Source organism: Solanum pennellii, chromosome 5 (genome assembly GCF_001406875.1).
Source record: "Solanum pennellii chromosome 5, SPENNV200".
Lineage (NCBI taxonomy): Eukaryota > Viridiplantae > Streptophyta > Magnoliopsida > Solanales > Solanaceae > Solanum > Solanum pennellii.
In genome coordinates this window covers 30,167,276-30,181,070 of record NC_028641.1, presented here as the reverse complement: position 1 = coordinate 30,181,070, position 13,795 = coordinate 30,167,276, and the positions used below count along the sequence as shown (strand labels likewise).

At 34.4% G+C, this 13,795-nt stretch overlaps 1 pseudogene; it reads left to right on the top strand.

Annotated features, from left to right (window-relative positions):
* The first annotated feature begins 1,064 nt into the window (after positions 1 to 1,064).
* Positions 1,065 to 11,736, top strand: LOC107019424 (annotated as a pseudogene).
* Positions 11,737 to 13,795: the final 2,059 nt, after the last annotated feature.

Genomic DNA, 13,795 nt, shown 5'->3' with positions numbered 1-13,795 from the left:
TTGGGAGAATCCGCACTGAGTCCTTTTTTACCCACTTTTCACCAAGATTCACATACCCCATACTAGAAAAAGTATGAGAATCATTATTTGCATTTATAAGAGAGGGGGTAAAAAAAGAAAGATCCACAAGACGGTCCATAATAATCCTCGAGATGAGCAAGCCATAGGGCAGACTTGCCGAGACATTCATATATTCAAAGCGTTCCAAAATATACGCTTTGAACCATTCTGCCCAGTTGATGAGGTAGTTTTTAAGCAAGAAGTAGAGAGCAAATACATCACGAGTAGTGATATTATTCATGGATCACTTCCGGACTATAAGAGTTGTGGCCACGATATGTGCGAGAACACGATTCTCAAAACATAGCGATAAGGGCCCAAAGTCAAATATGTCATAGTCTGGCTCAGCCACGACTCGCTTTTCACCATCCAAAGAAACTTCAAAGTCATTAGGCCATGGTTTGTTCATGTACGAAATTACCCCGAAGAGCTTAGTACCAAATCCATCTTTGAATAGCCTTTCATTGATGATATAGAGTTTACCCAACACCAACGATTCTAACTCACCACTCTTAGGTGAGATGGAAAGACTCGCATGAAGTAGGTGAACTGCTTCGTCAAAAAGCTCAAGACTAAACAAAGTAAAAGAAAGAGACACTTTCCGAGCTTTGAGACAGAACCTTACAGGGAAGTGAGAGTCCTTTAATTGACTTAGATCTAAAACACGACCGACATTAATAGGGAATGTTTTGAAGTGATCATACATGTGCTTCTGTTCGATTCCCTGCAATTGTTGCATGTCTGCGTGGGAGATAGATCTCGTAACATAGAGACGAGGCTTCTTTTATGCTTTCTTCTTAGTAGTAGAAGCTCGCTTTTTTGAGGACTCAGACGGATCAACCATGTATCTTGCGGAAGAATCAGAAGAGAGAGAGAAAGATGGTGTCTACTTCGAAGGAAATCAAAGCGACAGAAGATTTCTTTGAGGTCATGGGGCGAGTTTTTGTCATGGTTAGATGAAGAGTAGAAGAGAGAGAAGGAAAGAGTAAATATAAAGAAAAAAGATGAGAGAAAAGGAAGGCGATCAGATGAGAAAGGGAATGGGATTTGACAGGAAGAAGGGGAAACAGAAGAGGCAGCAACATGTCATTATTACTGAACAAAAAAATGAGAAAACACGTTAATTGCATAAGGAAATTAAAGTAAACAATAAGGTACAAGAAATTACTCAACACATTTAATGCCAAGGCGATCTGTGAGAGAGCAAAATCTTTCCTCAAGAAGAGGTTTAGTAAAAGTATTAGCTAATTGATTCTTAGAGTCTACAAATTCGAGAAATTCACCATTTTCAACATGATCATGAATAAAATGAAGATTTATATGCATATGCTTATCCTTAGAATGATGCACAATATATCTTGAAAGACGGTATCATAGATAATCGGTAGTGTTTCATAGAAAAGATCATAACCATGTCATTGATGCATCATCCATAAAATTTGAGTACCAAAACTTCCAGTCGCTAAGTATTAGGGTTCCGTGGTTGATAAGGAAACAAAACCATATTTATTGCTATACCATGAGAATAGAGTGTGTCCCAAGATTTAGCATGTTCCACTAGTGTTTTTCCGATAGTTTTGGTTACCTGCATAGTCAGCATCTCAATAACCAATTAAATCAAAGTGACTAAATTTAGGATACCATAGTAACAGCTCCGTGGTTCCAATGAGGTAGCCAATGATTCATTTTACTGCTATGAGATGTGACTCCATCGGAGCAACTTGAAATCGTGCACTTGCATACACTATACATTATATCGGGTCAAATGGCTGTAATATATAGTAATGAGACAACTATCTCACTATATATCTTTTTATCCACGTCATTTTGAGATGCATCAATTTCATGATAGGTGGACTAACTCATTGGGGTACCAAAGACTTTGCCCTTTTTGAGTCCAAACTCTTAATTAATTCCTTGGTGTACTTTGCTTGACTAATAAATGTTCCATTAGTTGAATTGTTAATTTGAAGTCAGAGAATGAATGTGAGTTCTCCCATAAGACTCATTTTGAATTCTCCTTTCATTAGATTTGCAAAATTCTCGCACAATGAAGGATTAGAACTTCCAAAAATGATATCATCAACATATATTTGACCTATATAAATGTATAAACATATCTTTGAATGAAGAGAGTTGTGTAAAATTCCCCCCCTTGGAAGATATTTTGCAGTTAGAATGAACTTAATCTTTCATACCAAGCTTTTGGAATTTGTTTAAGTCTGCAAAGAGCCTTGGAAAGTTTGTAAACAAAATCAGGACGACAAAGATTTTAAAAACTGAGGGGTGTTTGACTAAAACTTTTTCTTTTATAGTTTAAAAACGCACTTTTCACATCCATTCAAAATAGTATAAAACACTTGAAAGAGGTTCAACAGTAAAATTTGAATAGATTCTAACCTTAACACAAGTGCAAAGGTTTTCTCGTAGTTAATACCTTCTTGTTGTGAGTAGCCTTGAGCGACCTTATCTACAAAGCAGGTTGGTCTCCACGGCCATATCGACCCATTTTCAAGGTCAAACGAGCCCCAGAGAAGGCAAACCCCCCATTTTGCCAATTTTCGTGTGCTATAGTTCACCATCTTTTTTGGTGATCCGTAATTCCGAGATGTTCAAGATTATTCTACTATAATGTGGGTAGCGCAATCTCTGTTGTGTTCTTAAACACAATAATTTCTACCTTAGAGGGTATGACAACATCAATATATATTGTGGTCTTTACGATTTTGGTAAGACTGCTCATTGATTTCAGTTCTTCATTACATTTTTAAAAAGTTTCCAGCCCATATGAACAATGAGTCGACCGTACCTAAGAGATTGGCCTGGTCTATTTACATTTTGAAGAAAAATCTCACAAGAATCTTTATGTTAGATTAAAATTATGTGAATCTTGAAATTCTTTTACAACGAAATCATGTTTTCTCTGCTATTATTCAATGCTTGGTTGTGGCTATTTGTTGGTGGAATAATATTGTGTTATATTATACCAACTTTCATTTTTGACATCTAAATTTTTTCTTCTACTATTTGGTACCTGCATCATGTGCTACCTCCCGTAGGGATGGTCATCTACTAAATAACAATTTTTTTCTTAATCTTCTTATAAATAAGTTCTCTTATGTATCTTATTTTTCCTAATGAGGTGTCCAAAAGAAAAAAATACAATAGAAAAAGTGTAGAAGAAGATTTTGTTTGTTAAATCGGGATTAGCATTCAAAATAAAGTGAGGAACTGCATTTCAAATATATTACTATATAATTGTAATAAATGTCATGTTTATAACAAAGAATTTATGTCAGACCAACTTCTTGAAGGGCGTAAGAGATCACTGATACGCTCAAACTTACTTCTCAAATAAGAAGTAAAGCGGTCGCGTCAAGTAAATAATCCAACTAGTGAGGTTGGGATCGTTCCCACGAGGAAAATAGTCTAGACTTAACTTTAACTTGTTATTACTATTGTTCGGTTGATAACTTCCTTAGAAAGTAAAAACATAAAAATGTAAAAAGGGGGGTTTGTATTTCCTAATAAGTAAAAAGAATTAACTAAATTGAAAGAGACACTTAATGAGTTTGAAAGTTGGGTTTTAATCAGTTAATCAAAGTAACTAGGGTTTACGTGTTCCCCACAGGTTCATAACTTGATAATTCTAACTATAACAATTCTTTCCTAGTATCTTGCATGCAAAGTGATAAGTTATGTATTTCTAAATCCTTGGTCCGGCATCTAGAAAATCTCACTCCGCACCTTGGTCCGGCTACGTGTGTTGCTTTCCTAACCCTTATCGTTACCTCATATTAAGCATCGTATTCGATATTTGACTAAGTTACTACCTCGTACCAATCAATACTAGCCTATTAGATAGTATACACTAAATCTATGTTAATAATTCTTTTCCTATTATCTACCTCCTTGGTCCGGCAAGTAGCATTAAGGCGAGTTCTAACGTTGATCATCCGTTAAAAAGACTTCTAAGCGAAAGAATTATTAATACATGCAAGACACTTTTCTAGAATTGTTATTTTAGCTAGGGTTTATCTCATTATTTGCCTATGGTTCCCACAACCCTAGTTATGGAGTTTAGTTACTCATAGCCATAAACACAATATTCAAATATATTAAATAAGAATTCATGTACTTACTTCAATGAGAAAGAATAAAGTCCAAAAGATTGCTTGATTAATCACCAAAAATCACTTGCAAGAATTCTCAAAGTAATCAAAAATCTCACGAAAAGTCTAATGATTATCGAGAATCTCACAATACAATGTTTACGAATACGGAGTTTCAACAATCTCAGAGTCTAACTATCAGGTGTCTAACCTCAAAAACGAGGTTTTTCGAACTATTTATAAAAATACAAAAACCTAATTAAACAAGAATTCTAATTGCTGGAAATCTGCCAAAACGCGGCTGGGTCGACGGACCACGCGACGGACCGTCGTGGTCATGACGAACCGTCGTGGACTCCATCGTCCCATACTTGGTGCAATTTCTTCTGCTGCTCTCTTCATTCCCCTCAACGGCAAGTGTGACGGACCGTCATAGGCACAACGGTCCGTCGAGGGTCTCGTTTCAAAGGACTTTAACTCTTGGAATCTGGGTACTGGGATCACTTCTCTGATCTTCACGACGAACCTGCAGGACGGACCGTCATGGCCATGACGGACCGTCACAAGCTTCGTAATCCCACACTTGTCAGACTTCCCCATCTTCCTTCAGCAGCTTCTCTACGCTGCCACCTACGGACCGTCACCGGCATGACGGACCGTCATAAGCTCCGTAGGTGGTCTCTTCTGCATTTCTCTCTCAAAATCTCCGCATTTGGCTTTGGACAAATTTCCTGCAAAACAAAGAGAAACTTATATAAAACTTACCACAAAAAGGCTTTTGGACACATTAAACTTAAGGAAAAAGTATTAATAATACCGTGAAACCACGGTATATCAATCACATAATGGTATAAGCAACATATATGAGTTCTTACGAATGATGCTTCATCAGAATCAATATAAGAAACTAGCATGACTATAATGAAACTGGGTATTCCTACTCCTGTGGATGATAATGAGATTGGTCAAATTTAGTATTTTGCAGTTTATCATAATAAGAACTTAGATGAGATTGTCACTAAAGGTTAAAGGACTCATGAATCAGAGGTAAGCTCTTCTTTATTTTTCTTCTTTCAACTTATAGGTATGAATCCACATTATTTTCCTGTAATACATAACATTCTTTATTCTTCCCTCGGATCCTACTACTAAGAAGGATGATCACTTCTTAAAATACAGTTTATAATGCTACAACATCATTTATATTGAATAAAATCATGCGAAAAGAAAAAGGGGTATAAGATAGTTTGGTAACTTTTAACATTAGATAGTTTGGTTGTAATACATTCGCCTCAAGTACATTTTGTTAATATATCAATTGATTTATTCTCATCAATCAAAAAAGAAAGATGAGAAGATTTCACCTCAATTTCTTAAAGTCATATTCTTGCCACAAGATTTGACTTTTGTTTTTTTAAGTCATATCTATGACTAAAACTTTTATGTGGTTATCTGCAGTGGGTTAAGAAATAAGAAGTCAATGGTAATGTTTCTACTAATAGCATAATAAGTACTCCACCTATTTAATTCAAGAACATTTTCTTTCAATTTTTGTTTTCCTTCATCATTCTTTTTATTTCTAAGAGCATATTGGATTTCATCCCTTCTGTTAAGTCTTAGCAAAAAGTACACTTTTTTTTGTAGATGTGATAAGGTGAAGAAATGCAATAAGCGTCTTCTTGCGATGCAACTAGAAGAGAGATGTATAGTCAATAATGAAGATAAAAAGAGAAAGTGCAAGAGCGATATATTATATTTATTTGCTTTGGCAGCAAAATATAAGTTTATATTTGAAGAAAATTTCGACACTTTCTACTTTACAACCTTCCAGATGAATGAGAAACAATAAATAATCTAATGTGAATGAAGTTAGTCAGCAAACTCAAAGACCCGTTCCTATTCTTCCTGAATAAGAGAAATTAAGTATGTAGTTGCATGCTCATTTTTTGGAGAAAAAAGGAGGGTTGAACGACTATTTTCAATAACGAAGGGTTTATTTTTTAAGTAAAGTATTTTTTGTGTAAGACATTGTTCATTTGTCCAATATAAAATGTCACGGGCCGTGCCCCTCTAGTATATATTATACTTCTATATTTATCTTGACTTGCGAGTCTATCAAAAACAATATCTCTATTTTATTATTATAAGGTAGGTGGAATTAGACTTAATTTGACAACAATAACGATGCTCCACGTAGGAATTCCATTACCAATAAGAGTTTCGTCCTATATATCTCAGGTATGGAGGCGAGTTGCAACTTGCAGTTCAAATTGAGGATGGGTTTTTAGAGTTAGCTTTTTTGTTGTTATAGCATAACAATGTCGAGTAGAAAAAGTAAATCGTGAATCTAACTGGGTATTAGTATAAAGCCCATACGAAGGTCCAACATGCCCATAATAAACATGAACTATATTTCTATTATGTCCCAACTAAAAAAGAAGAACTCAAATATTGAACAACAAAACCTCGAGATATCGATCAAAAATGGCGCCAAGTTCCAAATTTGGATAATGCTCTAATAAATCTGAAATTTTTAAGGTACAATTACATATGCATAATAATAATGTACTTCAATGTTTATGCATAATTTTTGTCTCCGGTTTGATCCAGTTCTCTCAAAATTGACTTCACAGAGATCAATCGCAGAAAGAGCTCATTACGATTTTGAAGAACGTGAGTTTCATTCCTCTTTTCTGCTGTTATTCTTGTAAATTTAACTGAAGAAGTTGAAACTTTAATTGAATATTTAATTGGAGTTGCAGATGCGAGGGAAAAAGTGTTAGGTGATTGATCCTAAGCTTGGAAGTTCACTCTCGCTTTTGGTACATACCTCACTCCTCAAGGTAATTGTAGTTGTCAATCTTTATAATGAATTATTTACTTTGCTGAGTTTGATCTGAAATTTTGAATTTTCGCACTTTCTTTTTTTGGGGTTATTGCTAATATCAGTTGGGTTTAATATATCCATTGTTTTTGAGTTTTTGAAAATTTAGTAATGAAATCTTTATTTTTTAAAAAAAAGGAACTTCTTTTTTTGATGGAGAACACCTCAAAATCAACACATTTTCCAAACTCAGTACAATGTCTTAGTTGTACTTATTTGAAACTTTAGTACTCTGTCTGTCTCTAGAACAATGGTCAGTTAGATCAAATCATAATTTCTATGTCTAGTCAAATATTGATTGTTGGAAAATCAAAAGAATTCCAATAGTGTTTTTAGTTTGTTGAGTTAAAATATATTTATTTAATCAATTTTTATGGTCTAAGCGAACTTGCATGCCTCAACTAATCCAAGGGTACATATTATCTCTCACTAGCACATATAGTTGGTTACTTTGCCTTACCAAAGCCTAGACGAGTGGAGATATATCTCCTTTATTTTTATTTTTTGCATCTATGGGAAACAACCTCTTGGGTAAATGCAGGCCGATTTTGGTCTGACCTTTCCATATCCTGCACATAGCAGAATCTAAAGTGCAGCAGCACTGCCCTTTGTGTTTTGTGTTATGAATAAGATGATGAATTGATGCTAGAGAAATAACATCGTATGGATTGTAAAATTCTACACTTCACTAAGGAAAAGAGTTCAATGAATTTGTTGTGACATTAGGTGGAAAACATGTTGATTCCATGAACTAGCTTCTTTTTCACATTTTTTCTCTTTTCTGTGTTTTTCACACCTATAAACAGGAGCATGGGGCTGAATTATGGTATCTTAATGTGGAACCAGTTCAAACTGATTGTACACAAGTAGTCTATCTAGTCCGAGCCCCTCTTGACTTGATGTAGTTCATTTGCTCACACACCCATAATAATATTTCGAAAACGATTCGAAGGGAGTATTTTTTTTATTTCTTCCTCGTCGAGCAATTGTATGTGAGAAGGTTGACTTTTTTGTCAACATCCAAGATAAACTTCTTATGGATTTAGTTTGGTATGCATTTCTCATTAACAATTGTATGCAATCCTAACAGATACTCGAGGAAGAAAAAAATCATAACTTGTTAACTATAGGTGAGTATCCCCTTTATCTGATTCGGGTGGATGAGGATGTATTATCCTTTGATCTTGATGTTACTTACAAGTACGTCTGTTTCTTACAGTTTGATCCAAACAAAATTACCCCTCCCTTTAAGAACTCCTACATCAAACAACACTTAAACCCAAACAACACAAACACTCTAGCATTGTTTCATCCCCAACAATCAAACTGTCTCAACAATGACACAAGTTATATGCGTAACGACACCATTTAACAATTCGAAACAACTAATATTTACTCCCCTTTTGAAAAGGTAATGCATAATTCACATTCAATTTATTCAAAATTGTGAATTTGCATATATTAAACTTAGTTTATATTCAACTTATACAGCACTGTGAATTTTCTTATTTCAAACTTTCTTGTACATTGATTTCTAATAAGGAACTTTGATTCACACGGTAATCTGGAAGAATCAAATTAACAAGTTCCAAGATAAGTTGAGCAAAAGGTTGTGCAATCATTATCATAAACTTCAAAGTTTCAGAAATAACTGGTGATTAGTGCATTCGAACTTTAAAATAACATTCTTGCGGATAATTGTCATCCAAAAACTACAGGATGATATTGTTCAAATACCAGCAAATTGTATCCAATCAATGATGATTCTCTCCGGGGTCAATAACATCATCGTCCTATGAGGCACATCGATTATTTCCATTTATGTTACACACGGTCTCCTATGTATACGATAAATAATTTGCCTCCTTAACTTGTAGATGTAGTTGGATTCTTATATGGAATCGGTGATCTAGAGAGTATGAGTTCAAAGTAGAAGAAACGCGACATATACATTCTTACTGATTCATAATATTCTTATCTCATCTACATTACAGTCAAATTCATTATTACCAAAGAAGCAACATATAATTCTCTTTTAGTGAGGACATGACTATAAAAGCAAGAATAACTTTGTGGGAGGATCAAGGCAAAATATTTTACCCCTACGTATCCCACCACTTTAGACCATATATTGTGATCGTTACAGCTACAACTCTAAATAATTCTGAGGTAACTACTTCTTCTAAACATAGTGGAAACTTTTAATAGTCACGTATATAGGAAATTCAGACATATCAATTTACTTTTTTCATAATAGGTGAACTGAATTTTGCCACCACTGTAGCAAGCTAAATTTATGTTATTTTAAAATGGACAACATCACCTCATTGCTTCATAAGTTCTCAAAGAACTCAGTTGATGACCATACTATTGAGAGTGCAAATGCAAGTAACGTTTCCATTGCAGAAGCAATGTTTGAAAATCGGATGACTATTGCAGAGTTAGTAGATTTTCAATGGAGTACTGACATAGCGGTAAGTAATATAATAAACACTTCACACTATAAGCACAAAGCATTGAATCAAGAAATTAAGAAAGTAACATTGTAGCAACAACTTATATTCAAAGGAACACTAACGATATTTTACGCATTCACAGGTTTAAGATACACGTTAAGGACAAGGACAATGGTGGGAAGACTGCTTTGATCCTTTTTTATGGGGTTGCAGAGAAACAATGCTTGATACTTATGCTCACAAGTTGGTTAACCGATTGTTCAAAAGTGAGACTGATGTTCCATCCCAGATTTGCAGTCTATGCGGGATGGACTTGGTCTTCAAACTAAAATTGAGCAATTTCAATTTGAAAGAGCGGTCGGAAAACTATACAGTTGACAAAATTTTATGCGCTGGATGAAGAATTAGAATGCAACACCCCATAAACAAACACAAAAACGTAAAGTGCTACAGAGTTATTAAGCTTATAATACATATTCTCTTGATAGGTATATCATTCATCATCTTGACAATCCTTATAATATACATCATCACTAATTATTTACGTACAGGGAAAAGAAAAAAGTGAAAGATTCACCTAAACCAATAGTCTATAATGTGGGAGGATAAAACACAGATACTCAAAAGAAATTCCTAATGGAGGGGAGGCTTCCATTTCAAAAAGAAGAGTTTATTCGAGAAAGTCTAAGAAGATAAAAAAAACTTATTCATAGACGACAACAAACAGAGTAACAGAGTCACCATAAAAAGGGCAAGGTAGAGGCTTTTTCTATGCTAGGGACCTTAATGTTATTAGTTTGATCAAGTAGTGTCTATTCTGTTAGTTGCGAAACTTTACATGACCAACAATGGCTAATTTGTATATCATATGGTGTTGATGTCTGTTATGGTAGGGGATTCGATTTTATCAATTGCCAAAGAAACATCCCTTCCTATAAATGTACATGCCTATAAAAGTTGTGTTGTCTATGTGTCATATATCGATACAAATTTTTGCTCTTAAAGTATATGCTACCTACCCCTACTCACCAAGACGTGAATAACTCATTTAAGCAATGGCATTTTACGAACAACAAACCTATTACACCACGACATTACATAGGTTTAACTGAAATATCAATTTTTAATACTTATTTAACTACACTAAAACTAAAAAATATTCAACCAAATTTGAAAATTACGGATCCGCGCGAAGCGCGAGATGTTTTCCTAGTTTCATTTATATTACAGGAGCACCTAGTTGATGATGACGCTTCCTCCCTGTGGCACATAGCAAAAGATATCCACAAACTAGGGGTGCTTTTTAGTTTTACTCGATAGAACTAACTAATATTTGAATATGCTTCATTCTTTTCTTTTATTTTTTTGGAAAAGTAGGTTTAGCATAAATATTTCGTAACAGATTTTTTATTATTACGAAATATAGTTTCTTTGGACTTATTCCAAATGTGAGGGATAAAGGGAAAGCATTAGTTAGTGTGGCTGACATTTTGAATCGAATGCAGTCGGAAGAACCAGTGAACACATATGAGGTAATTCTAAAAATCTTAAATCCACTAGAATAAACCATACTTATATAAAAAAAAGTGGGTACCATACATTGTCAAAAATTAATATCACTTTTCTCTTTTACAGCAGATGGGTGTGCCTGAAATAAATACTGTCATACTTTTGGACAGCGAGGTAGCATGCCTTCTTTCTTCCACTCAGCCCTTCCTTATCTCCTCTCTGATTATATTTCATATAATGTAGTTATAAAACACATATGATTGTTGTGTGACCTCATGGGTTATTTGGTAATGATGAGATATTATTCTTTGATTATGTTGAAGGTTCATGCTAATTTATCATATTATGTTTTGAACAAATTATTGTTGCTTCCCTTTCAAGAATAGGTAGTTCTCATTCTACTCCTTTGGTTTTATTCGTACTTCTTCAACCTTCATGGTGTTGGAAATACTGTAGTCTTACTTGGTTTGAGTTGTGCAGGTGGATATGATCACTCCAATGAGCTCAGAGTTAACATATGAAGGGCTGTTGGATAAGGTAAAACAAGTATTCTTAGAATTGCTATGGATCTGTGTTGTTAGAATAATGTGTAGGCAGCTGTTCATGGCTGTAGTGGTTTTAACAATGTTATAACATTATTGTGTTTCTGTTCCAGAGAAACATAAATCTTTGCCTAGCATTTAACTATGTTTACATCAAAACCTTCATTCCTTGAACGACTTGATATGGAGCAAACTCTTTTCGAAGCTAAAAGCTATGATATGTGAGTAAAACAAAACGTTTCATTCTAATGATTGTTGACTTCGGTAGTTTTAGGCCATATCGACCTTTCAGCTCTCTCTTAAATATTTAACGCTACTCAGAAGTCTCTGTTGCACCAAGCGCTTGGCTTCAAATGTTGGAGAATTGTAAATGCATGTCCAACTTTTGTTGGAAAGAAAAATCCTTTGCATGCATGATATGATGTCATGTAGTAGTTTATTGTGTGTTTGTTAGCAAGGGTGTGCCCCATTACTCCTTTCTCCATTTTTTTCTTTTTGTTATGTTGTAAAGAAACATGATTATTATTGAATCAGTAGGCAAACAAGCATATACAGCAGCAGATCACTCTTGGCCAGTCCACATCAAACCAACCTAGAAAGAAAATGATGATTTTTTCTCAACAAATGCTACTTTCAGTGCATAAAACCATGTAGAGGGAAATGTCTGCAATATATCAATTCATGTCTTGCATTGTAATCTACAACTGTCTTGTCATCTGCAGAATTCATTAAAAAATATATTGTTACTGTTGAATTCCATGAAATTTTGATTTTATCATCTCTTTGCTTTTAAAGTAATGATTGTCCATTGGAGGAAAGGATGATCAGAAAAAAGTGATATATATCATGAGCTGGAAGTGTAAGAGAGGGGAAGGGGTCTAGCTTTACCCTTTTCCTTTTCTTCCGAGGTGTACGTTTTCATTTTCTATTTTCTTACTCTTTACTCACTGGGTAAATATAGATTCTTTGTGTACATAAGAAGGAACCACTTATTAATTTTCTATGTCTTGTGATCTTGTTCTCAATAAAAAATTCAGGGTTGCCCAGAAGAATTTTGACTATTTCAGGCAAGTATAGCTGTTTTATCTATGTTTTGACATGGTTTCCATGCTTTTAGTATCACCACATGTACCTCAAATGACATATTGAAATTTTGAACTTTTTGATAGATGAGAACTGCTTAACAGCTAGGTAATTTGGAACCGAGTGACCAACAAATATCTGATGAGGCTATACATCAGTTAGAGAAAAATCTTACTAAATAAGATGGACAAACCAACCCCCTAGGTATGGAATTCATTAAGAAACTTATTACCCAATATGAGAATGATGATCTCACAAAAACTCCTGATGAAGAGGAAATTCATAACACAGTTATTGGGATGGATTCTAATAGTTCTCCTTGTCTGTATGGATTTGGGGGAATTTTATTTTGGACGTGTTAGTGAGGATTTTAACTCATTTGAGGCTCTTTTCTTAGTTATATTGGCTTGCTTTAGTTTAAAATTGGTGCTTTTAATGTGGTTTTCGTTATGTTTGAAAATGAATGGAGAGTTGATTTAGAAGACATTTGAAGAAAACAAGTGAAAACAAGGCAAAAAGGTCAATTTGAAGAAAGTGGAACGGACAGAAATTTAGAGTAGACAAAATATGAGCAGTGCCTCACAGCCATTTTTAGGGAGGGTCTAAGCATACCTCATACTAGAAGCAAGCTTCCATAATGCATGAGTCAACTCTAAAAGTTGTAAAGTATGATAAATTGAGCAAATCACCGATAGACTAACAATGAGCTTGTGCAAGAAAATGTAAGCCTAATGAGATGAGACTACCACCAAGGTGGATAAGGGTCTCCAAATTCTCTTAGTCTTTGAACTTTGTCGCCTGCATAGGTTACTACTAGTGGATCCACCTAAGAAAGATAGGAAGTATTCAATTTCACTTTGGCCGGTGAACCACCTCTTTTCAGTGTGGGGAAGACAATGGATTTCATGTTAGCTCACATGATCTATGTCAGTTAATGTTAAAGATTTCTTTAAGAAAGTAAGAAAGAAAGAAGAGAAGTATGTTCAAAGTGAACACGAGATCAAAAAAAAAGAAATGTATGTTCAAAGTGAACTAAGTAAGCAAAAGCATATGTCTATCAAAATTATTAGTATTTGATAAGAATGAAGTTTTAATAGTTATTGGCTTATGCCAATAAATAGAGCAAAACAAATAATGGGCATAGCCAAT